Source organism: Dipodomys spectabilis, unplaced genomic scaffold (genome assembly GCF_019054845.1).
Source record: "Dipodomys spectabilis isolate Male_0828 unplaced genomic scaffold, ASM1905484v1 ptg000140l, whole genome shotgun sequence".
NCBI lineage: Eukaryota > Metazoa > Chordata > Mammalia > Rodentia > Heteromyidae > Dipodomys > Dipodomys spectabilis.
Genome location: NW_024870817.1, coordinates 5363029 through 5389903, shown reverse-complemented (window position 1 = coordinate 5389903; position 26875 = coordinate 5363029).

Genomic DNA, 26875 nt, shown 5'->3' with positions numbered 1-26875 from the left:
ACTAGTATATGTCTGAAACAAGCAGAAAAGGTCAGATAAGATGATATTAGGCGAAATGAACCCCAAGATAAAGACACAAGTAATTTTTTCTTTCTTGCTATTGTCTCTAACTTATTTATAAGGTGATTTTTTTTCATTGCTTTGTATGTTCCTCCCCTATGGTAAAAGCCCTGCTTTCACTGTATTTGATGTTGGTATAATTTGGGGAGGGAAAGGAAAAAACAAATTGTATAAATAGGGATACAGGAGAACCCATTGCAACAATGTGATGTATAAGATGCTAAGTCAAAAAACGATCTTTACAACTTTGGTGGGCAGTGGTGGGGGGTTGGGTTGGAGTGTAGTGGTGGAGATGGGAGGGCAGGGATGGTAGGGGAAAATCAAAGGAGGAGGCAACAATAGTTGGTAAGAAAAGTACTCATTACCTTGCTCATGTAATTGTAAACACTCTGTACGGTATTTTCACAATAAACTTATTAAAAACAAATAAAGAATGACAGAGATGAGAAAGAAATAAAGGGATACAATATGGTACAGATGTTATTCTACAGTTTCTCTGACAAGACTTATCTTTTCTTTAATTAATGAGATATTTTTAAAAGTTTTCTCTTGTTAACAGACACATCTTGAACCATAGCAGAAATATTTGTGTTTTTCTTCAGTACACTCTACTCTAAACAATAAACAAGAATGAATTGCTGAGGAATTAATTTTCATAACTGCTTTCCTCATAGTTCTTACTACAAAAATTTCACTCCTGTGTATATCTCGCCTGAAAAATTATTTGCAGAAAAATATTTTTTCATCAATATGACCTAAATAAACCTGAAAGGCTCTCAGTTCAACATCAGGTACAACATATATTTTTCTGTGATTGTTTATTCTCTCTGATCCTCTAAAATGAAATGAGGTTTCATGATTTTTCTAGATGAAACACCTAAGGAATGATATGAGATATAAATTGAAACACAAATTACTTAATGCTTCCTTTTGGGACTCATTTAGAGATTTCAGTGTTACTGAATGATTATTAAATATCCTGAAGCACAGTGAAAAATAAATAATATAATCAAACAAGGCTGCCACTAGTTATGTGTACAAGGCTTGTGGATAGAAAAGTCCTAGTATTACTTACCCTTAGATAATGAGGAATTAAAAGACTAACATGCATTGAACATGAGCAAGCCTTTGGCAAAATACTTCTCTCTACTAATGTTCACTTAGGATCCTAAGGATATTTATAACAAGACAAATACTACCAAAACCTAGATTTACTTTCACTCAGAAGAAAGAAAAATATTTTGAGCTTTTTACTTGTCTTGATTTACTTGACCATAAATTATCTTCTTCAAAGCTCTTCTGTAATTTCACACACACGCACGTGCATGCATGTGCACATACACACATGTATACTATGAAAGGTGAGTTGTACTACTTTAATTTTTTGTTGGTAGGCAGAACCAGATGAACACAAGATTCCTGTCTTCTATTTTAGACCTCTCCCTATGAGTGTGAACCCAGGGAAAATGAACTGGTAAGTTGATAGTGAGTGAAGCATAAGAGGAATATTTCAGTGGGCCTATTTAGGCAGTTTATGTACACATATATGTAACATAATAAGCGTAGTGGCAGTTAGAGATATTGGGCCAGTGGACAAATGACTAAAGAGCTAAGCTTTTTACAAAATAAAGAAAGTGTAGAATAAAAAAATAGTGTCAGTGTCCAGAGAGACTGAGGTCTAGTGGTGTTTGATGTGTTACCTCTGATAAGCCTTAGGAATAAACTTGCTGGAACCAATGACATTGGCCCTTTCATCTCCTGTATTTGCTGATAATTGGAGGAATGAGAATAGCCCTTCTAAAGTTTTTAAGAAGAAATTTCTCTAAAAAAAATTAGTGATTCTATTACCAAGGAACACACAGTGGTCTTCGTGTTGATAAAAGCAATTGCTATTTTATTTGCTACTTCAGTTGTTTTATTTCTAAATCACAAAATCAGAAAATGAACGTTTTTATTGTAAACGTGATGTACAGAGTGGTTCCAGTTGCATAAGTAAGATAATAAGTCCATTTCTTGCAGAACTTGTTACCCACTTCCTCATTTTTCCCATTTTCCCTCCCCTCTTCATCCCTCCCCCCAAGTTGTGCAGATCATTTCCAGCATATTGTCTTGTGAGTATCGCTGTTATATTGGTTCCCCCTTTGTCCTTTGTCTCACCACTTTCTTGTTCCCCTTCTATTCTCTAATTCAGATAAGTATATATGCAATACCCAGGGTACCAAAATCAAACACAGTGACAACGGGGGATAAATCATAGGGGGAAGAACAGATGCAAGAAACAAGAAATCACATACTACATAAAAAATAACAACAGCAACAAAGAAAGACCTCTTGTGTCCATGTCTTGGAGGTCATTTCACTTAGCATCATCATATATGGTCATATGTTCATAGCTTTTGAGATAATCTGCTCATCTTCTAAGGTTATCCTATATGTATGCTAATTATTGCAAATAAGGAACACCATGAGACCTATGTTTCTTTGGATCTGGCTTACTTCACTTAATACAATTTTCCCCAAGTCTTTCCATTTCCTTACAGATGGGGCATAGGGCAGTGTATTCCTTGTGATGGAAGCAGAAAATTCCAATGTGTGTGTGTGTGTGTGTGTGTGTGTGTGTGTGTGTGTGTGTGTGATCCATTCATTTACTGAGGGGCATCTGGGTTGGTTCAACATATTAGTTATGGTGAATAATGCTGTGATAAACATAATTGTACTGGTAGCTTTAGTGTGGCCTTGTTTGTGATCATTGGGTAAATGCCCAGAAGCAGGATTGCTAGGTCAGAAGGGAGCCTATGTGTAGTTTTTTGAGGAACCTCCATACTGCTTTCAAAGTGGTTGAACAAGTTTACACTCCCACCAACAATGCAGTAGGGTTCTTTTTGGCCACATCCCCTCCAGCATCTGTTATCAGATTTCTTGACTATAGCCATACTAATTGAGGTGAGGTGGAATCTCAACGTTGTTTTGGGGGCTTGAACTCGGCCTGAACACTGTCCCTCTGTTCTTCAGCTCAAGGCTAGTGCTCTACCACTTGAGCCATAGCTCCACTTCCAGTTTTCTGGTGGTTTACTGTGGATAAGAGTTTCACGGAGTTTCCTGCCCCGGCTGGCTTTGAATCATGATCCTCAGATCTCAGCTCCTGAGTAGCTAAGATTACAGGTTTGAGCTACCAGCGCCCCGCTTCAATGTTGTTTTGATTTGCATTTCTTTTATGGCCAGAGATGTTGAGCATTTCTTCATATGTCTATTGGTCATTCTATTTTCCTCCTTCAGAGAAATCTCTGTTTAAGTCTTTAGCTCACTTTATTAATAGGATGGTTGTTTCTTTGATTAGATATGAGGCCCTTGTCTGTTGTGTCCGTAGTGAAAAATCTCCCAATCTGTGGTCTTTCTGTTGATCTTCCTAGTTTTGTCCATTGCCATTCATAATGGGATTGGAGAAAAATAATTTTTAAGTACAATTTGAAGATAATCAAAGACCTAGAAAATATGACCATAGTAAAATAAAAAGCCTATATTTTTCTTAGTAATTCTAGGTTATTGCAAAAGAGTATTATAGATTTGGTCAATTAAAGAATTGATATTTCTCAAAAAATCTTCAGTCTTATATTAAAGTATGAGCCTGGTCATATTTTTAGCCACATTATTTGAAGTAGCATCAGTTAGTGGCATAAGAGGATCTCATTTGCGTGTGCCCAAATATACATACAAGGTACCTTGATCAGACTCACCGTCTGTGTCATTCTATTTCTTCTCTTCCCTCTTGCAAAACCAATCTCAAAATGTCTCCTTATTCCATTTTCACACACATGCACACATTACTAGAGCTTAACCCTTTGTGTTTGTCCTCTCCTGACCCATTACTACCCACATCTGAGACAGAATAGGACCTGTTTTAAATAAATACCTGTTGTTTACTTTTCATTTTTAGTGGAAAGGAATTGTTCAAAAGAGTTCCATCATAGTACTTCATGTATGCATGTACAGTACGTTAATCAGAGTCACCTCCTGATTTCCTCTCATTTCTCCATCCTCACTTTACCAAATTGTTCACAGTGGTTGTCATTCACAGATGCAATGTGCTTCACCATTGTTCACCCTCTTGATCTGAGCCTCTTGATATCCTTATTGATAGACAGTTCTTTCTATTCATCTATTCTCCCATCAGAGAGAGGAAAATCTTACACATTTCTCTTTTCAGAGATATAATTCCATTCTTGACTAATGTATCTTCATGACCTAATTATAATGTAAAGGACCTGCTTTCTAATATAGTCTCAGGACCCAAGTCTTTGACACATGAATCTGGGAGTGCAGAAATTCAATCTATAGCTCGTTCATTTATCTATGTATCTATCCATCTTTCATTTATCTATGTATCAATCTTTTTATCTATCATCTATCTATATAATCTATATTATCTATCTCTATCATTTATTTCTGTCTAGGACACATACACACATACACACACATTGCTACAGTTAGTCTTCAATTTAAAACATCAGCATTATTTGTTCACTTCAGCAAAGAGAATCATTTAATTTCTAAAACAATTTAATCTTTAAGTGCACTTTCTATTCATAACATCCCACATTGTGTTTACTATTTATTAACAGCACGATTCTAATAAATACAATTACTTTATATCAATAAAAGTTAAATAAACTGCACATCAAAATTTTGTCAATAAATAGTAAAATATATAACTAAATCATCAAATACATGTGTTCAAATTACCACGTAAGTATATAATAAACAATCAAATTTTAAATATCATATTTATAAAACAGACTCTAGAACAGACTAATGATCATTTTAATGGTACAAATAACAAAAAATAGAATCTTGAATATGGAATGTAACTGCTATGATTAAAATTTAATATCTTCTGAAGCAAATAAAATGTTGAATATGATAATTTTCTTGAACAACCTATAAAAGCATATTTCTCAAAATATGACCATTTATATACTCTTAATCATTTATTTAAATATTAGTTTTAATCTAAATGTAAAGGTAATACACTGAATTTTTGTCTGTAATTTCTATTATTAAAATTGTTGCTTCTAATAATAGTTTTTTAAATTCATAAACAACAGAAATTCAGCACATCAAACAATTTTTATTACACAGAAATTCACAAAATTATCTGAAAAATAAGAGACCTCAAAAATAGTGGCATGAGCTGGCCGCCGGTGGCTCATGCCTGTAATCCTAGCTACTCAGGATGCTGAGATCTGAGGATCACAGTTCAAAGCCAGCCCTGGCAGAAAAGTCTGTGAGACTCTTATCTCCAATAAACCACTCAAAAACTGGAAGTGGCGCTGTAGCTCAAGTGGTAGAGTGCTCGCCTTGAGCTGAAGAGTGAGGGGATAGTGCCCAAGCCCAGAGTTCAAGCCCCATGACCAACAACAACAACAAAAAATAGTGGTATGTGTGCAGATATATGTACACACACATATTCTTCTATGAAAGGTGAGTTTTACTAATTTATTTGTTGGTAGGCAGAATCAGATGAACACAAGATTCTTGTCTCATATATTCACATCTCCCTATGTGTGTGAACCATGATTTTCATCGAAATAATAAACTGGTAAGTTGACAGTGAATGAAACATAAGAGGAATAATCCAGTGGGCCTATTTAGTAAGTTTATGTTCTTTTAAGGAAAATATTGCATCATACACTACCTTCCTGGCCACATGGTAAGCTCCCTGCAAAGTCATTGGAAAGGAAATGTGGGTAAATATGTTTACTAATGAGAACAAAAAACTAGCTCAGGGAATGATAAGAATTTCATTTTGTTCATAACCATATCTAAAGTTTCACAGTGAAACTGAACTGGAAAGGAATACAGTACCAGGCAAAACTCTTGATTTCACTCTACTAACACTTGGGCAGAAATCTAGTTAAGCCAAACTGAAACCATGGTATGCAGAATCTGTGAAATAATACAATTTTGGTATTTTTAAGCATTGGTGGTATTTTGTTTTATAATATAAAACATTTAATACAAATTATTTACACTGAACATAATTTGTCTTCCTTAGTTGTTTTGCTGCTTACAGTTCAAGTAGTCATAATGCCTACAAATTACATATACATTTGGCATAACTGTGTCATTAATGTTTCCAAAATAAGATAAGTTTACACTCAGCTGCTATTTTCATGGTGTTTTGGAATATTTTGGAAAACACTCAAAATCATTTCTTCTGGCTGCAGAATATGCCACAATATGAATATATACAACATATTTAAGTTTTTCCTTATTTGTATTGCTCCTGGTTTCTTTTTTTTTTGTCGGTCGTGGGGCTTGAACTCTGGGCCTGGGCGCTGTCCCTCAGCTCTTCAGCTCAAAGCGAGCGCTCTACCACTTGAGCTACAGCACCACTTCCGGTTTTCTGGTGGCTTATTGGAGATAGGAGTCTCAAGGTCTCTCCTGCCTGGGCTGGCTTTGAACCGTGATCCTCTGATCTCAGCCTACTGAGTAGCGAGGATTACAGGCGTGAGCCACCAGCGCCTGGCTCCTGGTTTCTTTATTCTACACAACAATGTTGTAACCAACATATGTTTCTATGCTATTATAATTAGTAACTTTTGTTAATTAGGATTCACTATTTTTTTTTGTCGGTCGTGGAGCTTGAACTCTGGGCCTGGGCATGCTGTCCCTGAGCTCTTCAGCTCAAGCCTAGTGCTCTACCACTTGAGCCACAGCACCCACTTCTGGTTTTTCTATGTATGTGTGCTGAGGAATCGAAGGCAGGACCTCATGCATGCAAGGCAAGCACTCTACCACTGAGCCACCTTCCCAGCCCTAGGATTCAATTTTTAAATTCATAATGTTCTTCTTCATTATAACTATAAATTTATGATCATTATTCATATACATTTTTTGTTCTCCGAATGTCTATGCCATGTATAATACATGGTTTTCTTCATTCATTTCTAAGACTTATACATTATACATATCAACATTTAATTTAATTTACAGTTGGAAAATCTTATTTTTTTTCTATCACTTACTATATTTCCTACCGAGGTCATGCCTGTGGATGTCCATTTACATCACCTACTTCTATTAAATAAGTCATCATTTCTTTATTAAATTAAAATGCTACCTGGATATACATTTTAATAACATTTTTATAAAAATTATTAGGAAGTTAAAGAGCAGCTAAAAAAGAATCAAATAATTTTAAGTTGTCATAAATAATTAAAAATAACAAATATGTGAGTCTTACTTAAAAATTCTTTTACTAATAATTTAACATTATCATATATTATAATACAGGACAGTGTATTGGAAACAAACTTTACAACTTCAGGTGGGGGGGGGGTGATGGGGTGGGGGGGGGGAGGAGTGTGGGAGGTCAGGGAGGGAAGGGACAGTAGGACAACATCAAGGGAAGAGGTAACAATGATTGATAAGTAATGTACTCATTGCCTTACTCATGTAGCTGTAGCCCCTCTGTACAGCATCTTTACAATAAATTAAAATAAAATAATAAATAATTATTCATGCAGGTAGGAATATCAGCTATATCAGATAATAAATATTTTGATTTATCAACAGAAAACCAAAAACAAAGAAAAAACAGAAAAGACACAAAAAAAACACAGAGTGAAGCATAAAGATATAAGAAAAATGGAGCAAATGTACTTCAGTGAAGACAAAAAATAAGATGTTTCCAAAAGAAGAATTATCTTTAAATGAACTATGGAGGAAGGAATCAAGAGAAGGAGGGAAGAAGGGAGAGAGACAGAGACAGAAAGAGACATGTAATAAAAACAGCCAGAAGGTTCAGTGTCATTGTGTTTTTCCAGGATGCTGTCTGTCAGAAGAAACAGTAGTACCTACTGGGCTCCTTGAGCAAAAAGGAAATGTATTGCTCTTTTATATGTTTAGTAATTTTTTCTCCTGGAATTGTATTTAGGAAATTTTACAGTTTAATAAACAGTTCTTAAATAAATAGAACAATGTATAAAGGGTTTTATGAATGAGTGATTGATGAGATGGATGGACAAAAAAACAGATCTGTTAATTTAAAAAAATTACATACATTTCCTTTCTCTTTAAAATAATAATCGTTAGCCAGGAACTAGTGTTCATGTTTGTAATCCTAGCTTCTAAGACTCTGATCTGTAATATTATAGTTTGAGACCAGCCTAGCAAGGCAATTCAGAAGACTTCATATCCAAAAATAAGTAGCAAAAAGCAGAACTGGATGTGTTGCTCAATGGTAGAATGCCTAACAAGCACATGTCCCTCAGTTCAAACCCCAGTACCATAAGTGTTGGGCAGGGAGCATACATCAGCTGCATTTCCATTTCAACCTAGCAAAGGCATAGTAGTGTTGCTCCATGAATTAAATATCAAAAGTATAATTATATTAACGATATCATTTTAAATATATAGGCAAAGGCAAAGTATGTCTGTGATAGCTAAGAGATGGTTAATAACACTTAACTGATTAATTTTATTTTAGGAGAATTACAATTATGCCACAGTATTTTTTGTTTACTCTGATGTTAAATATTTAATATGCATCCTCTGGGAAACAAGAGGGCAACTAGGTTACTTAGAACTAAGTGCTTAAGAGCACTAATGTATCCTTAAATAGCAATGTTCAGGCATGCACATAGTAACAGCTTAAAGAAAAAAAATTAGATGGATAAAAGCAGACTCAGGAGGTTGATTTATGATGGGATGCTAAGCCTTCTAACTATATTCTAAATCATTAGTCCTTGGCATAATTACTAATTTGTGGAAATAAAGATGTATTCTCACAAAAGAAGATTTATCAAAAATCATACATGGACTAGGGCCTATATAAGTAGCTAGGATTTCAGTCTGAGCCACTAAGGCTGAGTCAGTATAATGTTATGACACATGTGCATATTGTGTAATGATCAAATCAAAACAATTTCATATCTATCAGCTCAAATATCATTTCTTTGAATTGGTGACACTGATAAATACACTTTTGGCTGGGTGTCTTCATTACTAAAAACCTTGTGTACCATGCTTGAGGTCTCTTGATAGACTTATCACTAAATTATTATTTATATTAGTATCACAGAATTATTTTGAATACATTTTTCCAATGCAATATATTAAGGGAAACTGAATATATGTTTGGAAATTCATGCATAATAAGAGCAGCTCTGTGGGTTCATCCCTGGGTCTTCACTTCTATTCCATTGGTCCTCAAGTCTGTTCTTGTGCCAGTACCAAGCTGTTTTGATTACTATGGCTTTGTAGTAGTTTGAAGTTTGGTATTCAGATTCCTCCAGCACTGTTCTTTCTGCTGAAGATTGTTTTTTCTATTCAGGGTCTCTTATTGTTCCATATGAATTTTTGGATTGCTTCTTCTATTTCCTTGAAGAATGGGATATTGATAGGTATCACACTGAAATTGTAGATAATCTTTGACAATATTGCTGTTATCATGATGTTAATCCTCTTAATCCAGGAGCATGGGAGGTTTTTCCATTTCCTTAGTGCTGCTTTAATTTCCTAGGTGATTTTTTGTTGCTTCTTTGTATGTTCTTCCCCCATGGTACAATCCCTGTTGTCACTGTATTTGATTCTGGTTTCCTGCAACTTGTATATACATTTTCCTAATTTGGGGAGGGGAAGGGAAATAACAAAATGCTGAAATAAGGATACAGGATGACCCATTGTAACCATGAGATGTACAAGACACTATGTTGAAAATGAACTTTACAACTTGGGTGGGAGGAATCAGGAGTCAGGGGGTGAGGAGAGAAGGGATGGTAGAGGAAAAACAAAGGAGTGGGTTACAATGCTTGATAGGAAATGTACTCATTACCTTACTCCCATAACTATAAGCCCTCTGTACAGTATCTTTACAATAAAAAAATTAAAAATAAAAAAGGAGCAGCTCTTCCAGATAAGAATTTCCTTGCTTGTCTAAGCCTTGATTACCTCACAGGCCAAGAGAGGATAGTATTGTATGACATGACTCAGATTGTTTCTAGTGTGAATGAATGACAAACATCAGTTAGTCAATGATGGGTCCATGTCCAGTAATTAGAAATGGTTTGATGAATTAAAATGGTACTGTTTGAGATAAATTGGAAGATTTTCAGAACACCTAAGATTGCACAAGTGAGGAGTTGTCATGTCAATGTCATGTTTGTTATTATCTAACAAATAGTCTTCCCATTAGTTTGCTGTAGTAGGTTGAAGGAAACTTTGATCATTTCTTTGAACAAAGGAAAGAAACAATTTTATAAAATATAACTGCAGATTTATAAAGATTAGAAAATTTTCCAGTATGAAGCTTAAGTAAAATGTTTCCATGCAACAAAATTTTAAGCCACAGTGAAAATATATGGAAATTAGTTATTGTTAACATCTTTTCTTGAAATGTTTGGATGTGTCTTGGCTCAGTATTTGAGAAAGCCAAAGGGGAAACACACACACACACACACACACACACACACACACACACACACATATGTAGCCTCACTTCGGTCATAAATTATCTTTATTTTTTAACTACACAATTACTGAATAGATTTTGACATTTTTCAATGTGTCATACCTCTTAAAACAATTCACACTAAATTACCATACACAATAGCCAAACATAATCAAACCAATGTAGGGATAAAATTATCTTTCTGTGCATGAATATCTGATTTGATGTCTAGGAAATTTGAACACTTATGGATTCTTAGTCTTTTCTAGGTTAGATAGGATGCTAAATATCAATTGCTATAAACCTGGTAAAACTAAATAAAACAAAAATGTAATTTTATTTGCATGTGTTAAAATTATACTTAGAGTATCCACCTGTTCTTACATCAAGTATCATTTGTTGCTTTATTGACACCCTGGTGTATTGCAGATTTTACAAAGTTTGTTTACCTTTATCAGATCACAGAGGTGTACAGTGAATTCTATTATCCTACAAAAATGGGATACAACACTTTTTCAGGCTATACTGAGCAAAAATAATACTAATGGATTATGACTAATGCAGTTCAGGAATGATGTGGAGAAAGAAATGGAGGGGAGAAATATTTGTGAATATGTGAAAATGAAGTTTTCTGATTCAGAAAGTGCTTTGGTTCTAAGAGGCCAATATACCAAAAAAATTCTGATATTAACTATTCTTCTCTTGAATTGACTTTTTCCCATTGAGTAGAGTCTGGAATGAATTCTGAGAAATGAGGGAGAAAGAGTTAAGCACCGGGACTCATGGTTGTAATTCTAGCCATTCAGGAAACAGATTGGAGGATCAGTACATGCAGTCATTTCAAATCAAAAAAATTGAGAGACTCTATATCTCCAGTAAACAAGAGTGACTCAAGCAGCAAAGCATTGTCTGTGAGTTAAAATGCCAAACAAGACTGCAAGGACCTGAGTTCAAGTGTTGTTAGCGTCACAAATAAATAATAAATTCAAAAATAAAATATAAATTAGTAAGGGAAAGCACCTTGAATTAAACTATAATACAAAAAGAGCAAGGAAGGCCCCTTTGGCTATTTGGACTGCTTCTTCTTTCACTTTTTTTAGCATTTAAGGACTGAGTTCTGTTTAGAAAGAGTTCAGGAATTAGAAAGATTCATAAAGACCAATAAATTTTATGTCAAATATATAGGATTTGTGTTGTTGATCTGTCATATTATTAGAACATAAATGTAGTTTGGAGAAAGTTTTGTTTCCCTACTGAATTAATTCTGAATGCTGTCAATACCTATTTAAGAAAAAGAGCTTTATTCTGGTATAACAAGTATAAAAAGTTAACACTAGATAACATCCTACCAATCTAGATTTTGGCAAGTTCCTGTTATTAATATTTAGGCCATTAAAGTCAACATGGCATAAATATATCATTTGCAACTATGAAAACACAGCAAAAAAACTTTTTGAAATTATTTTGGGGAATCGTGGAAAGAGACAAGGAGAGAGATGATGTGAGATTCTTTGGAATATATTGTAAGCATGTGGAAAGGTAACACTAAAATCAGTTTCCCTCCTAGCTATAGATGGATACAGAGTGACAACTACTAGCATAAAATTTTACTCTTTCTTATGGAAAATAACTCCTCAAGTTTAACATTCCTCGGGAAAAGACCAAATTTTTAGCTTTGCCACTGAGAAGAGTTATCAATGTCCTGGTTTAAATCGCACTAATATAAGCCACTGGCAAAATTCCAAAATGTAGAGTCCGTTTAAGATGCATGGAAATGTTCTTAAAATGATTAAGTCCAAATAATATCAGTTATCAATTAAAATAGTAATTTTGAAAAAAAATTGTGAGGACTTTCTGTTAATGTGAACATTTTAAAAATAATGCTATGTGGCTGGGAAGGTGGCTCAGGGATAGAGTGCTTGCCTCACATGCATGAGGCTTGCCTTTGATTCCTCAATACCACATAAACAAAAAAAGCTGGAAGTGTCACTGTGGCTCAAGTGGTAGAGCACTAGCCTTGAGCTGAAGAGCTGAGGGTCAGTTCTCAGGACCAGAGTTCAAGTCCCCTGACTGACAAAAAACAAAAAAAAAAAAACAAAAAAAAAACTACATTGCTTACTTTTAAAATAAAATATAGCATCATCATGTATGGTCATATGTACATAGATATTGAGCTATTCTGCTCATGTGCTAAGATTATCCTACATGTAAACTATTATAGATAACAAGAAATACATACTTATCTGAATTTGAGAAAGGAAGAGGAACAACAAAATGGCAAGACAAAAAAAAAAAAAACAAAGGAGGAACCTATGCAACAGTAATACTCACAATATGTTGGAAATAATCCATACAATTTTGGGGGAGGGAAAGAGGGAGAAAAATGAGGGAGGGAGTAACAAGTTAGACAAGAAATGTACTTATTACCTTACTTAGATAACTGTAACCATTCTGTACATCGCCTTGACAATAAACTTTAAAAAAGAAAACGCATAAAACAAAAATAAAATATTTGCTCTTGTTTATGTGGGTTTTAAAATACAAGAAAACTATCAACAATGTATGATGGTAATTTTAAAAGCAACAAAATTGAAATCAATATTATTGATTGGACATTGTATAATGTAGGCTTAAATATTATGTTTTGACAAAGTTTATGTGTTTTCCTACTACAGATTATTTGGGAAATTAATCATTTTAGTTTTCTTTCTAATTAAACTACTAAAGAATCTTGATTACATAGCACACCATAACATAATACAGCCTTATCTCATCATGAGTTATATGCCTTCTTTTCTCCTTTCTCATTATGGAAACTATGATTATAAATGGGAATGATGAATACAAACATTGGCATCATAAAGCGGCATGCGTTCATAGTCATTCTCTGAATGACCAGAAAAAAAAAAAAAACAACAATCTGAATTTAAGAATGAAAGCAATTCAAGACACAGTGCATTGTTAAAAAATATGTCTTAATCATTTCTTCAAAAGTAAGTTACTAAATAGCCCTAAGACTCCGCTTCTTCATATGTAAGATGGGTGATAAGTAGCACAGATTTGATGGATGAATAAACTGTCATTGTATTTTTTTACTTTAGCCATTCTCAATTCAATGAAGCATCCTTAATATATATTTATTGAGGAAGTAATTTCAATAAATGTATGTGACCTGATTTATAGTACTTGTATGACAATAAATTAGCCTATAGTGGATAGTAAGAAGGACAACCAAGATTCCTGGGACAGAGAAAAAGGGCTTTTACTTACAGCACAGAATACTTTTTCTTTTTACCCAGAAACTCACAGGGACAATATAGAATATATGTTTATGCATTGTTTATGCAGATTATTTAATCAGAGTGGAAACTTCTGGGATTCAAATATCCCATAATAGACGTTAGGCAAGTAGGCCTTTTGTCTGAGGTGATGATATTTCTTTTATTTCCCTAGGAGTAGAATATCTGTCTTCCAATCATTTCCTATAAAATCATGTCAAAAATTTGTTAAGTAAGCCTGGTAGTATACTAGGTATTTGCGAGAACCAGCATGAGATCCAGCATGAGTAATTTGTATAATTACTTTTAAAAAATTAACTAACTTGTGAAGAGGATGAACTGCATAGATCAAGTAGATTTAACAGACATCTACCAAATATTTCACCCAGCAGCATCAGATTACATGTTTCTTCTCAGAATCACATGGAACATATTCCAAACTATACCACATTTTAGGTCACAAAGCAAACTTGTCCAAATTCAGAAACATTGAAGTTATGCCCTGCGTTCTCTCAGACCACAAGAGAATAAAATTAGAACTCAACACCAAAAGCCACCAAAGAAAGTCTTGTAACACATGGAGGCTAAACAAGGCACAGATGAATCACCAGTGGGTCATAGAAAAGATTAGAAAGTAAATTCAAATGTTCCTAATATTCAACAAAAATGAACACACAAATTACCAGCTCCTTTGGAACTCAGCAAAGGCAGTACTCAGAGGCAAGTTTATAGCTCTGAGTTCCTATATCAACAAATTGGGTAGATCTGAAACAAACAATTTATTGAGACAGCTGAAGCTCCTTGAAAAAGCAGCAAGCTAAACCCCAATTCAGTAGCTGGAAAGAAATAATTAAAATTAAATCAGAATTAAATGAATTAGAATCCAAAAAATCCATAGAAATAATCAAATAAACAAAGAGGTGATTCTTCAAAAAAAAATAAGAAAATTGACAGACCCTTAGCAAATCTTATCAGAAAAAGAACAGAACACATGCAAATAAACTAACTCAGAGATGAGAATGGAAACATTACCACAGAAACAACCAAGATTCAGAACATTTTCAAGGAATACGTCTCAAACCTTTATGCTAATACATTTGAGAATCTGGAAGAAATGGAGCTTTTCCTAGCAAATATTGACATGCCAAAACTAAACCAAGATGAGTTAAACCAACTTAACAAACCCATATTAAGCATTGAAATAGAAACAGCAATAAGAGACTTCCCATCTAAGAAAAGCCCAGGGCTGGATGGATTTACAGCAGAAGTATACAAAGCCTTCAAAGCAGAACTCACACCAATACTCCTCCAACTCTTCAATGAAATTGAAAGAGAAATTTCACTATCAAACTCTTTCTATGAAGCCACCATAACCCTCATCCCAAAACCAGGCAGGGACTCATCAGAGAAAGAGAACTATAGACCCATTTCTTTCATGAACATTGAAGCAAGTTCTCAACAAAATTTTGGCCAATCGACTTCAACAATTCATCCAAAAAATCATACACCACGATCAAACGGGATTCATTTAAGGGATGCAAAGCTGGTTCAATATACACAGATCAATTGATATAATTCATCACAACAACAGGAGCAAGGATAAGAACCACATGGTTATCAATAGATGCAGAAAAAGCATTTGACAAGATCCAACTCCCCTTTATGATGAAGGCTCTGGAAAATCTGGGAATCCATGGGACATTCCTCAATACAATAAAGGCTGCATATGACAAACCTACAGCCAGCATTATACTTAATGGTGAAAAACTAAAACCATTTTCTCTAAACTTAGGAATGAGACAAGGATGCCCACTCTCTCCACTTCTCTTCAATTTAGTATTAGAATGTCTAGCTACATCAATATTATGCAAACATAAAGAGGATCCAAATAGGGAAAGATGAAGTAAAACTCTCCCTCTTTGAAGAGGACAAGATCTTATATTTCAAGAATCCCATGGACTCCACTCCCAAATTACTGGAGCTGATTCAAACTTTGGCAAAGTAGCAGGGTATAAAATTAACCCCCAAAGTCAATGGCTTTTCTGCATGCTAACAATGAGAAGAGTGCAGCTGAAATCAGGAGAGCAACTCCTTTTGTAATAGCTTCACAAAAAATAAAAAACGAGGAATTAACTAAAGAAGCAAAGGACCTCTACAATGAAAACTTTAAAAACCGAAAAAAGAAATCAAAGCAAAATTTAGAAAGTGGAAAAATCTCCCATGCGCCTGGATTAGAAGGATCAACATCATGAAAATAGCAATACTTTCCAAGGCTATCTACAAATTTAATGCGATACCTATCAAGATTCCAACCTCATTCTTCAAGGAAATAGAAGAGGCAATCCAAAAATTCATATGGAACAATGAAAGATCCTGAATAGAAAAAAAAAAAACTTTCCTTAACACAAAGAATAGTGCTAAGGGAATATCAACACCAAATTTCAAACTCTACTACAAAGCCATAGTAATCAAAACAGCTTGGTACTGGCAAAAGAACAGACCTCAGGACCAATGGAATAGAATTGAAAACCCAGAAATGAACTCATAGACATATAGCCACCAAATTTTCGATAAGGGAGCTAAAAAAAAAAGAGAATGGAAGACAGACAGCCTCTTCAGTAAATGATGCTGGCAAAATTGGTTAACTACTTGTAGAAAACTAAAGCTAGATTCTTATATATCACCCTGTGCCAGAATCAACTCCAAATGTATCAAAGACCAGAGGTAAAGCAGACACCCTGAACACATTACAGGAAGGAATAGGAGAAACCCTAGGTCTCCTTGGCATTGGCTGAATTTTTCTTAATAGAGACCCAGAAACACAACAAATCAAAGAAAGGTTGGACAAATGGGATTGCATGAATTTGCAGAGCTTCTGTATGGCAAAGGACATAGCCAGCAAGATCAATAGAAAGCCCATGGATTGGGAGAAGATCTTCACTAGCTATACAATGGACAAGGGTCTCATACCTAAAATATGCCTGGAACTCAAAAAATTAAATCCCCCAAAAACAAATCCTCAGAAATAACTACCCAATAAATAAGTGGCTAAAGACTTAAAGAGAGACTTCTCTGAAGAGGAAATAAGAATGTCCAATAGACACATGAAGAAATGCTCAATCTCTGCAGCCATAAAAGAATTGCAAATCAAAACAACATTGAGAGTCCACCTCACCCCAGTTAGAATGGCTATAATCAAGAACTCTAACAACAACAGATGCTGGAGGGGATGTGGCCAGAAGGCAACCCTACTACATTGTTGTTCAATGACTTTGTTTTTGTTGTTGTTGTTGTTTGTTTGTTTGTTTGTTTTTACTTTCAGACACTTTATTCCTTGAAAGCTTTAAAAAGAGAGAATGTAGTGTTTTACACCTGTAATTCCCAATACTCAGAAGTCTAAAGCAATAGCATGAAGACTTTAAAGGTAGATTGGGGTACTTGATAAGTTCCATGCCAGTCTAGTTTACATAACAAGGCCAGGACTCAGAACAAAACAAGCAAAGATAAAAATTGCAAAAAGAACTGATAAAACAAAAAAGGATTCACATCTACAATAATCACCAATATAAATATAACAGTTCATTTATAGTATTTATATAGTTGTGCAAACACAACACTAATTTTAGAATATTTTATCATACCAAAAACTAATGTAGTACACATTAACACCCACAATTAATTCTTATTTTGCCTTTATGTGGTAACAATAATTACCTATTTCTGTTTGGGCATCATATGTAAATATAGTTGCAAAGTATGTTCAATTTATAAACTATTGGCAATAAGTCCATGTTGTATAATGTTTTATTGCATCTTATTGGGGGAAAGGGTTTGTCTGTTTGTTTGTTGCTGGTTAATTAGGGATAAGCCTACCAGGCAGGCTTTAAAATTTGTTCCTCAGATCTCAGCCTCCTGAGTATTTAGGATCGCAAGCAAGAGCCACTTTGAAAAGTAGTATGGCGGTTCCTCAAAAGACTACACATAGAGCTTCCTTATGACCCAGGAATCGCACTTTTGGGCCTTTACCCAAATGATAACCAACTAGTCCATACTAAAGCTACCAGCACAACTATGTTTATTGCAGCATTATTTATCATAGCTAAGATATGGAACCAACCCAGATGCCCATTAGTAGATGAATGGATCAAGAAAATGTGGTATATATACACAATGGAATTCTATGCCTCCATCAGAAAGAATGACATTGCTCCATTTGTAAGAAAATGGAAATACTTGGAAAAAATTATATTAAGTGAAGTCAGCTAGACCCGAAGAAACATAGGTCCCATGGTTTCCCTTATTTGGAATAAGTAGCATATGTCAGGGGTAAGCAGAAAAGGTCAAAAGCTATGTACATATGACCAGATAAGATGATGTTAAGAGAAATGAACCACACGATAGGGACACAAGTGGTTTTTTTCTTGCTTGCTATTGCTCCTAACGTATTTATAATGTACCATGTGATTTTTTTTTGTGTTGCTTTGTATGTTCCTCCTCCATGGTATAACTCTTGTTTTTAGGTCGATTTAATTTGGGGAGGGGAAGGGAAAAAAACCAAATGTTTAAGTAGGGATAGAGGTTGACCCATTGTAACAATGAGATGTACAAGATGCTATGTTGAAAAATAAACTTTACAATTTAGGCGCGAGGAGTGGGGGGGGATTGTAGTTGTGGAGGTGGGAGGGAAGGGATGGTAGGGGAAACACAAAGGAGGAGGCAACAGTGCTTGATAAGAAATGTACTTATTACCTTGCTCATGTAACTGCAACCCCTTTGTACAGTATTTTCACAATAAAAAAACATTAAAAATCAATCAGAACAAAAAATAATACTTTGAGGTGAAGTTTTATAAAGTAAAAGTAAACTAGAAGTAAAGGGAAACGATCAGGAAGCCAAATGACAAAAAATGGAATGAGTCTGGCTAGAAGATAATGTGGAGCTAGGATTAGTAGCCATTTATATAATCCTAGATACTCAGGAAGATGATGTCTGAGGCCTGCCCCCTACCCGAAAAGACTCAATCTGAAAATAAACAACCCCAACTTTAAAGCCAAAAAGAACCGAGGCCTATGTCAAATGATAGTACTCATGCCCTGAATTCAACACTGAGTAATGAAAACCGAAAAGGAAGAAAAGGAAACCAAGGTCATTAACAAACTACAGGATTTGTTGCAGTTTGAAAAATTGCAACTTCAGAAATCTAGAAACATTTTCTCCAGGGTTCTAGACTATTATGTTGCAATAAGTCAGAAAGAAAATATTGCATAAAAGAGACGGTCCTGCCTGAGGCTGTTTAGTCATGCCTGTAATCCTAACTACTCAAGAAGCTGAGATTTGAGGATCAGGGTTTAAATCTAGCTTGGGCAAGAAAGTCCTTGAGACTCTTATCTCATTAACTACCAGAAAACCAGAAGTGGCAAGCTGTGGCTCTATAAGTGGTGGAGTGCTAGCCTCAAGCTGAAGAGCTCAGGGACAGCACCCAGGCCCAGAGTTCAAGCTCCTACAAAAAAAAAAAGTCCTCCAGAAAGACCTCATTCTTTTGTTTTTTTAAAGTTTTTTCTTTTATTGTGAAAATACCGTACAGAGGGGTTACAATTACATGAACAAGAAGGTAATGAGTACATTTCTTATCAAGCATTGTTGCCTCCTCCTTTGTTTCCCCTTACCATCCCTGTCCTCCCCTCCACTTTCCCCCAACAGTTGTAAAGTTTGTTTTTCAACATTGTTGCAATGTGTCCACCTGTATCCCTATTTAAACATTTTGTTTTTTCCCTTCCCCTCTCTAACATCAAATACAGTGAAAACAGGGGTTATGCCATGGGGGAGGGACATACAAAGCAACAAAGAAATCATCTTATGTTAGAATATGTTAGAAACAATAGGAAGAAAGGAAAACCATTTGAGTCCTTATCTTGGGGTTCATTTCACCTAACATCAACTTATCTGATCATTTCTGCTTGTCTCAGACATTCTTAATCATCCCTAATTAATCTTATTCATACTCAATCATCACACCATGATATTGTCAGTGAGGTTGCACAGAGATGGTTCTGACTCTCATGTGAATAGAGAAGACCAGTCTGAAATTCTGAAGTTTTACTAATATCATGGATCTCACTTTTGGTTTTGACCACTTTTTCCTTTGTAAATCATTTTATGTTTGTCCCTTTTAATTTTCTTTGTCTATAAGAGAAAGTCCGTGTACTTACTCAATATATAAAATCCTTTTGCAGTTTATTGCAGCATTATTTACTATAGCTAAGATATGAAACCAACCCAGATGCCCCTCAGTAGATGAATGGATCAAGAAAATGTGGTATATATAAACAATGGAATTCTATGCTTCCATCAGAAAAAATGACATTGCCCCATTTTTTAGGAAATGGAAAGACTTGGAAAAAATTATATTAAGTGAAGTAAGCCAAGCCCAAAGAAACATAGGTCCCATGGTTTCCCTTATTTGCAATACCTAGTATATGTATGAGTCAAGCAGAAAAGGTCAGATAAGGTGATGTTAGGAAAATGAACCCTAAGATATGTATTCAAATGTTTTTTTTTTCTTTCATGCATTTGTTTCTAACACATTTATAAGATTATTTCTTTGTTGTTTTGTATGTCCCTCCCCCACAGTATATTTGATGTCGGTATAATTTGTGGAGGACAAGGGGAAAAACAAGTCGTTTAAGGATACAGATGGACATGCTGCAACGATGAGCAGTACAAGTTGTCATGTCAAAAACGAACTTTACAACTTTGATGTGGGGGGGGGGAGGGTTGGTGGGGGAGGCGAGGGGGGGAGGCAGGGAAGGGATGTGAAGGGTAAACAAAGGAGGAGGCTGCAATGCTTGAAAAGAAATGTACTCATTATCTTGCCCATGTAATTGTAACCCCTCTGTACAGTATGTTCACAATAAAAAAAAATCCTTTTGCCATGTGCCATAACTATTTTTGGTTGTCCAGTGAGTTCTGTCATGCAGGTGAAACAATTTAAACTATAAAAAATCTTTTTGACCTTTTTGACTTTGAAGATAATAAAGAAAGGTAGGATACAATTTTTATATTAATGTTTAAGTAACATATTACACAGAAAATGTAACATTCCATGAACATTGTTATAATTGAGATGAAGAGTGATAGTTAAAATTATACTTCATTGCATTTTGCTGTTGGCAAATATACAATCTGAAATTTGAGTCTGAACAGCATGTTTTTTTTGCTTTTTGCACATATCTTGTAACTCAAGTTATGATTTTTTTTCTGCCGTTGTGCTTTTGTTGTATTATAGACTCATTTCCCTTAAGACATTTGTGTTCCACCAATGGCGATTTCCCATGAAAAGGAAACATCAATTCTAATCAGGTCTAAATTATCCTTGGTAATATATTTTCTGTTAAATTTGATGTGGACAGAGAGAAAGAATATCATGCATAAAAATCATCTGACAGTAATCTAAATGTAACATTCACATTGAATTAAACCCCAGAGAAATTATCTTATACATTTTAGAAACTCAAAAAGATTTAGTAGAAAAACTGTTTGTAAACGATACTTTCAGTAAGAATGTATTTAAATACTTAAAAAGAATAATCTGCAGAGAAAGAGAGAGAGAAGAGGGAAAGAGGAGGGAGGGAGGGAAGTAGGGAGGGAAGGAGAGAGAGTGACAGCAAGAGGTGGAGAGAGAGAAAAAATATATAAGATACCAGTGTCAATAGTTTTCCCTGGACAAGATTCACTTTCATCAATTTTGAAGAAGGTTTGTGCAGATACAGCTTGCATACGTTCCATTTTACCTTTAGGGAGAGGCTTCTGTGATTTTAAAATTCTTTAAGCATTCTATCATCTTCTTTTCAACTCAACCTGTTAAATTTACTTAAATCAGTTTGAGGGTAGAAAGAAGCTCTAACTATGTGAGATGCAATATGATACATTGCAATTAATTTGGGTTTAAATTTAGCTTCATTATATAGAAAATGACACTCTAGGCCTGATAATTCAATTCAGGAACAGCCAGTAAGGCAATTACTGCATCTCATTCTTACAGCCTCTGAACAGATGTGTCAACTCTCTGACAATATAAGTAATTTGTTATAATTCTGGGCACATGACTCCTGGTTTAGGTTACCAATTATCAGTGTCTTTTTTCTTGAAGAAGCAAACATTTTTTTATTGTATCAGATATAAATAAAAATCATGTGTGTGTGTGTGTGTGTGTGTGTGTGTGTGTGTGTATTTGAATGTGTAGGAGAAATGTTAAGATTTGGAAGAAAATTAATGGACCTTCCCCCCTTAAACAATAATAGATCCCTAGGAAGTTACAAAGATAACATGGAATGGTTCCATGGCATATACCCTTTCTCTTCTTTCTTCCAATGGTTCCATCTCCTTATAATTATATAATATCAGAACAAGAGAATTGTTTGTTCATAGATTTGTGACATTTTGTCAGATATGTAAATTCAGGAAGCCATTATAACAAGTAAAATAAAAACTCTGTCCTCAAGATTCTCTCTTTGTTATGACATTGGTCATATTCATCTTTTTCTCCTATCATCAGTACCATTTTGAATATTGCACCTAAAATGGCTATCAAATATGGAGAGAAACTTTATTTCTAATCTAAAGTCAATGGAAATTTAAACGTATATGCTCATTTCTGAAAATATTCTGATAAACTTAAGAAAATATATGCACTCATAATGTGACCCAGCATTCACATTCCAGGGCATTTATCTCTGAGAAAATACATAAATAAAAGTTTAACTTTTCCAAAACATTTTTGTTTATTTGTTTTCAGGTATTGGGGTCTGACTCTCGGCATTGTTTTTCAGGCTGGTACTCTACTATTGAGTCACACCTCTTGCCCTAATGTTTCCTGGATATTTTATTTATTTCATTTTATTTTATTTGTGCCACTATTTGAACTCAGGTCCTCACATTTTTTTTTTAAATTGCCTCATTTTGACCCTTTCAGCACGTGAGCCACACCTCTATTTCTTAAAATGGATGTTTATGATAGTTTTAATTGTACTCATTAAAACCGTTTAAAAATGTTCCCTGATAGATGAATGATAAAAGAACTTATCCAGTCTGTATAACATAGAATATTGGTCAACATTAAACAGGATGTAATATTAGCACAAGCAAAAACTGTAAGGAATTGCAAAAGTTATTATTTTGAGTGAAGAATCACACTTGAAATGACATCTTCCCTTGATCTATTCAAATAAAATTCTTAAAAGGATAAATAATATAGAAATAAAGACTAATATAAATAATAAAGAATAGTAGTTTTTGGTTTCAGGATGGTATATTGTATTCCTTAGGACAGCTATAACAAAGTGAAACAGTAACATGACTTTTTAATTTAAAGATGCTGTACAGAGGGGTTATATTTGCATGAGTAAGGCACATTTCTCCTTAAAGATTTTTACCCAGGGCTGGGAAGGTGGCTCAGTGGTAGAGCGCTTGCTTTGCATGCCTGAGGCCCTGGGTTTGATTCCTCAACACCACATAAGAGAAAAGAAAAAAAACGGAAGTGGCGCTGTGGCTCAAGTGGTAGAGGGCTAGCCTTGAGCTGAAGAGCTGAGGGACAGCACCCAGGCCCAGAGTTCAGGCCCCACGACCAGACCCAAAAAAAAGAAAAAAAAAAGATTTTTACCCATTTCATTGTTATACTCCCACTATCCCTTTTCTCTCCTTACTTCCCCCTCCCCACAAAGTTGTAAAGTTCTTTTCTAACGTAGTGTCCTGTATTATTTTTGCAATGGGTCATCTTTTTTACTTCTTCAGCATTTTGTTATTTCCCTTCCCTTCCTTTTCCCTTCCCTTCCCCCAATCAGATAAATGCATATACAAGGTACCAGAATCAAACACAGACATTGTCAGGGATAAACCAATGGAAAAATAAAAATGAAACAAGAACTAGATATACTACATTGGTCACATGATTGACAATTAAACAAAAAAGACCTGTTGTTTCCATGTCTTGGAGTTCAATTTGCATCATATATCTATAGATATAGATATATAAATGTATCTATATCTATAGATGTATATATAAAATGAAGGGAACATTAGTAGATAGTGGATAGAAGCACAAGGAAAGCACCCACTAAGAACTCAGAAGCAATGATTTCATATAGCTTGTGGTTTTCAAAAGATTCATGTGAATAAAAGAATATGTAACTATTTTCCAGAATCAATGTGATTTTAGATTACATGGTCATTTAAAAATACAAAAAATATTGACAATAGTGACTCTGTTTGTTGACATTCTAATTTAAAAAAATTTGAAGGACCCAGGTGTTGGTGGCTTATGCCTGTAATCCTAGCCTCTCAGGAGGCTGAGATCTGAAGTTCATGGTTAGTAGTCTGACCATTCAGGAAACTCTGTGAGACTCTAATCCTTAGTAAATTGCTCAGAGGGGCTGAGAATGTGGCTCCATTATAGAGTGCTTGCCTTGCATGCATGAGGCCCTGGGTACAATTCCTCAGCAGCACATAAGCAGAAAAAGCTGGAAGTGGCACTGTGGCTCAAGTGGTAGAGTTCTCTGCTTGAGCTGAAGAGCTAAGGGACAGTGACCAGGCCCAGAGTTCAGGCCTCACGACCGACCATAAATAAATAAAATACTCAGAAAAAAACTGGAAGTGGTGCTGTAGCTCAAATAGTAGAGCTCTACTAGCTTTGAGCACAAAGAGGCACAGGGACAATGCCCAGGCCCTGAGTTCAAGGCTGGGATTGGCAATAACACAAATATACATTTTAAGAAGGAATATAAAAATTATGTAAATGTGTCCATGCTATTAAAGTTCCAGTCTTTATCAAATAATTAATTTGTCTTATTTGCCTAATTTGTCTCCCCTTAAAATCACTTCCTTACCCCCAAATTGAATATTCTTTAAAAATGAACAGAGTTACCATACAGTAATTATCTTACATATGATTAAATAGAAAGTCTCATTGGAAGTAATTTGAGTTAGACTAATACATAGAGTTCTATCAAGCATAGTACTTCAATAAATCTGACATTTTATTATATGGAAACAATCCTTTTAACATTATCTTGTTTAGAGATGATTTCCCAATTATATCTGAATTTGGTAAAGATTTTTATCCACATTAGGGCATGACAGTTATTATAAAGCAAGTTAAATAAAATGTCAACTTCAAAAACCTCAGAGGATGTAAAGAACAGAGAACCTTTGAAATATGAAAGCTGTTTAGAGTATATCAACTTTAAATTCTGTGTAGTTCTGTATTAAAATCCATAGTAAAAATAGAGTTTAAAATGTTATCTAACTATTCAAGGTCTTCAGATTTAGTGAAGTTGACACTTTAGCCTTTATTTAGTTGACACTTAATCTACATCCGTTTTCTTCTCTCTTCCAGATGAAGATATGTTTTGTTTATTTATAATTTGGACAATAAATCTGAGTTTTCCATTCTCCAATCTTTCTCTCTTATCTCTTCCTACCCTTCAATTCCTCTACCTCAACTGCTTTTAAATTCTGAATGTTCTCTTTTTTTTCACCTGCATTCTATGTATAAGGAAAAACTTTGGTATTGTTTGTGTGGGAGTAGTTTATGTCACAATCTCCAGTTGCATCTATTTTATTTTCAAATGTCTAATTTCCTTTTCCTAGTCAGCATCTGCAGATGTTTGTGTGTTTGTTTTCTTGATGATTGCAATTGTAACTGAGATTCTGTTGGACTCTCGATGCCCTCCCTCCTTCTCCATCTTCCCTAACTTTTTTCCCAATCCCAGTCATATTCTCAAGTTACATGGTTCCATTTTTACATATGTTCCATGTGGATGATCACTATTTCATCCTGACTTCTCGCTTCCCATTTCTTTATCCACCTCCCCTTGCACGTCCTTGCCTACAAAATATTTAGCTTCCTAGTATTCATTACATATTAAACTGATAGTTAATTATTCAGCAGAAACATCCTCTGAGTATTCCACTTTTTAATTAAATTGTTTGTGTATACATGAATATAATCCTACTTTTTTATATGTGTCTATATTTTAACTCTAATTTCTATATTATTAACGAACTGAAATCTCATTTGTCAGCTTTTGCTCTTATTGTTGCCTGTGGTTGGACTGTGAAGTGTTTCTCCTATGTTTTTCTTCCTATGTAGTTTCAAAGTTACTGTCTTATACTGAGTTCTTTAATCCATTCTGAGTGGCTTTATGTACAGGGTAAGAGATGAAAATCTAGTTTAAGTTTTCTACATCTTTATATGCAATTGTAACAGTATTATTTATTAAAGCAGCGGCCTTTTTCCTAATATGTATTTTCAGGTTTCTTACTATGTGATGTGGGATGTCTATTTCATTTTGCTATTGCCAGTGACTTTCAGCAGTTAACATTTTTTCTCAGTAAATGTTTAAATAGGGATAGAGGTTGACCTATTGTAACAATGAGATGTATGAGACACTATGTTGAAAAAGGAACTTTACAATTTGGGCAGGGTTTGGGGGGGAGTGTAGTTGAGGTAGGGGGGAAGGGATGGTAGGAGAAAAACAAAGGAAGAGGCAACAATGCTTGATAAGAAATGTACTCATTACCTTGCTCATGTAACTGTAACCACTCTGCACAGTATTTTCACAATAAAATACTTATTTAAAAAATCTAAACTGCTGATGTTACTAAAAATAAAGAATTTGAAAATCATTAACCTATTCTTGATGTATATTCTGTCATTTAATTTAGACGGAAGAATTTGATATATTGTGTGAATAAATGTATTTGTTTCCATTTCTTTTAAGTACAGACATTCCAATGAGGTTTAAACAATAGAACATGAAATTTTATATCTTTATTGATCTGATCATGTCTGGTAATTGACTTGTTTCTTCAAGAATATTATCTGGAGATCTTAATTCTCTAGAGGTTTGAAAGTAAGTCTATATTTTCCAGAATTGTAAAAGCAACAACTTCAGATCCCTTTAGCCAATCAATCTTCCTGTGTTGTTTTGTGGGTACTTCCCCACCATAACCTATATAGAATATGCAGGATTAGGTGCTCTTAAGAGTGCAGAGACAAAGCTGTCAATTTATTGTAATTTTAAGTTTTAAT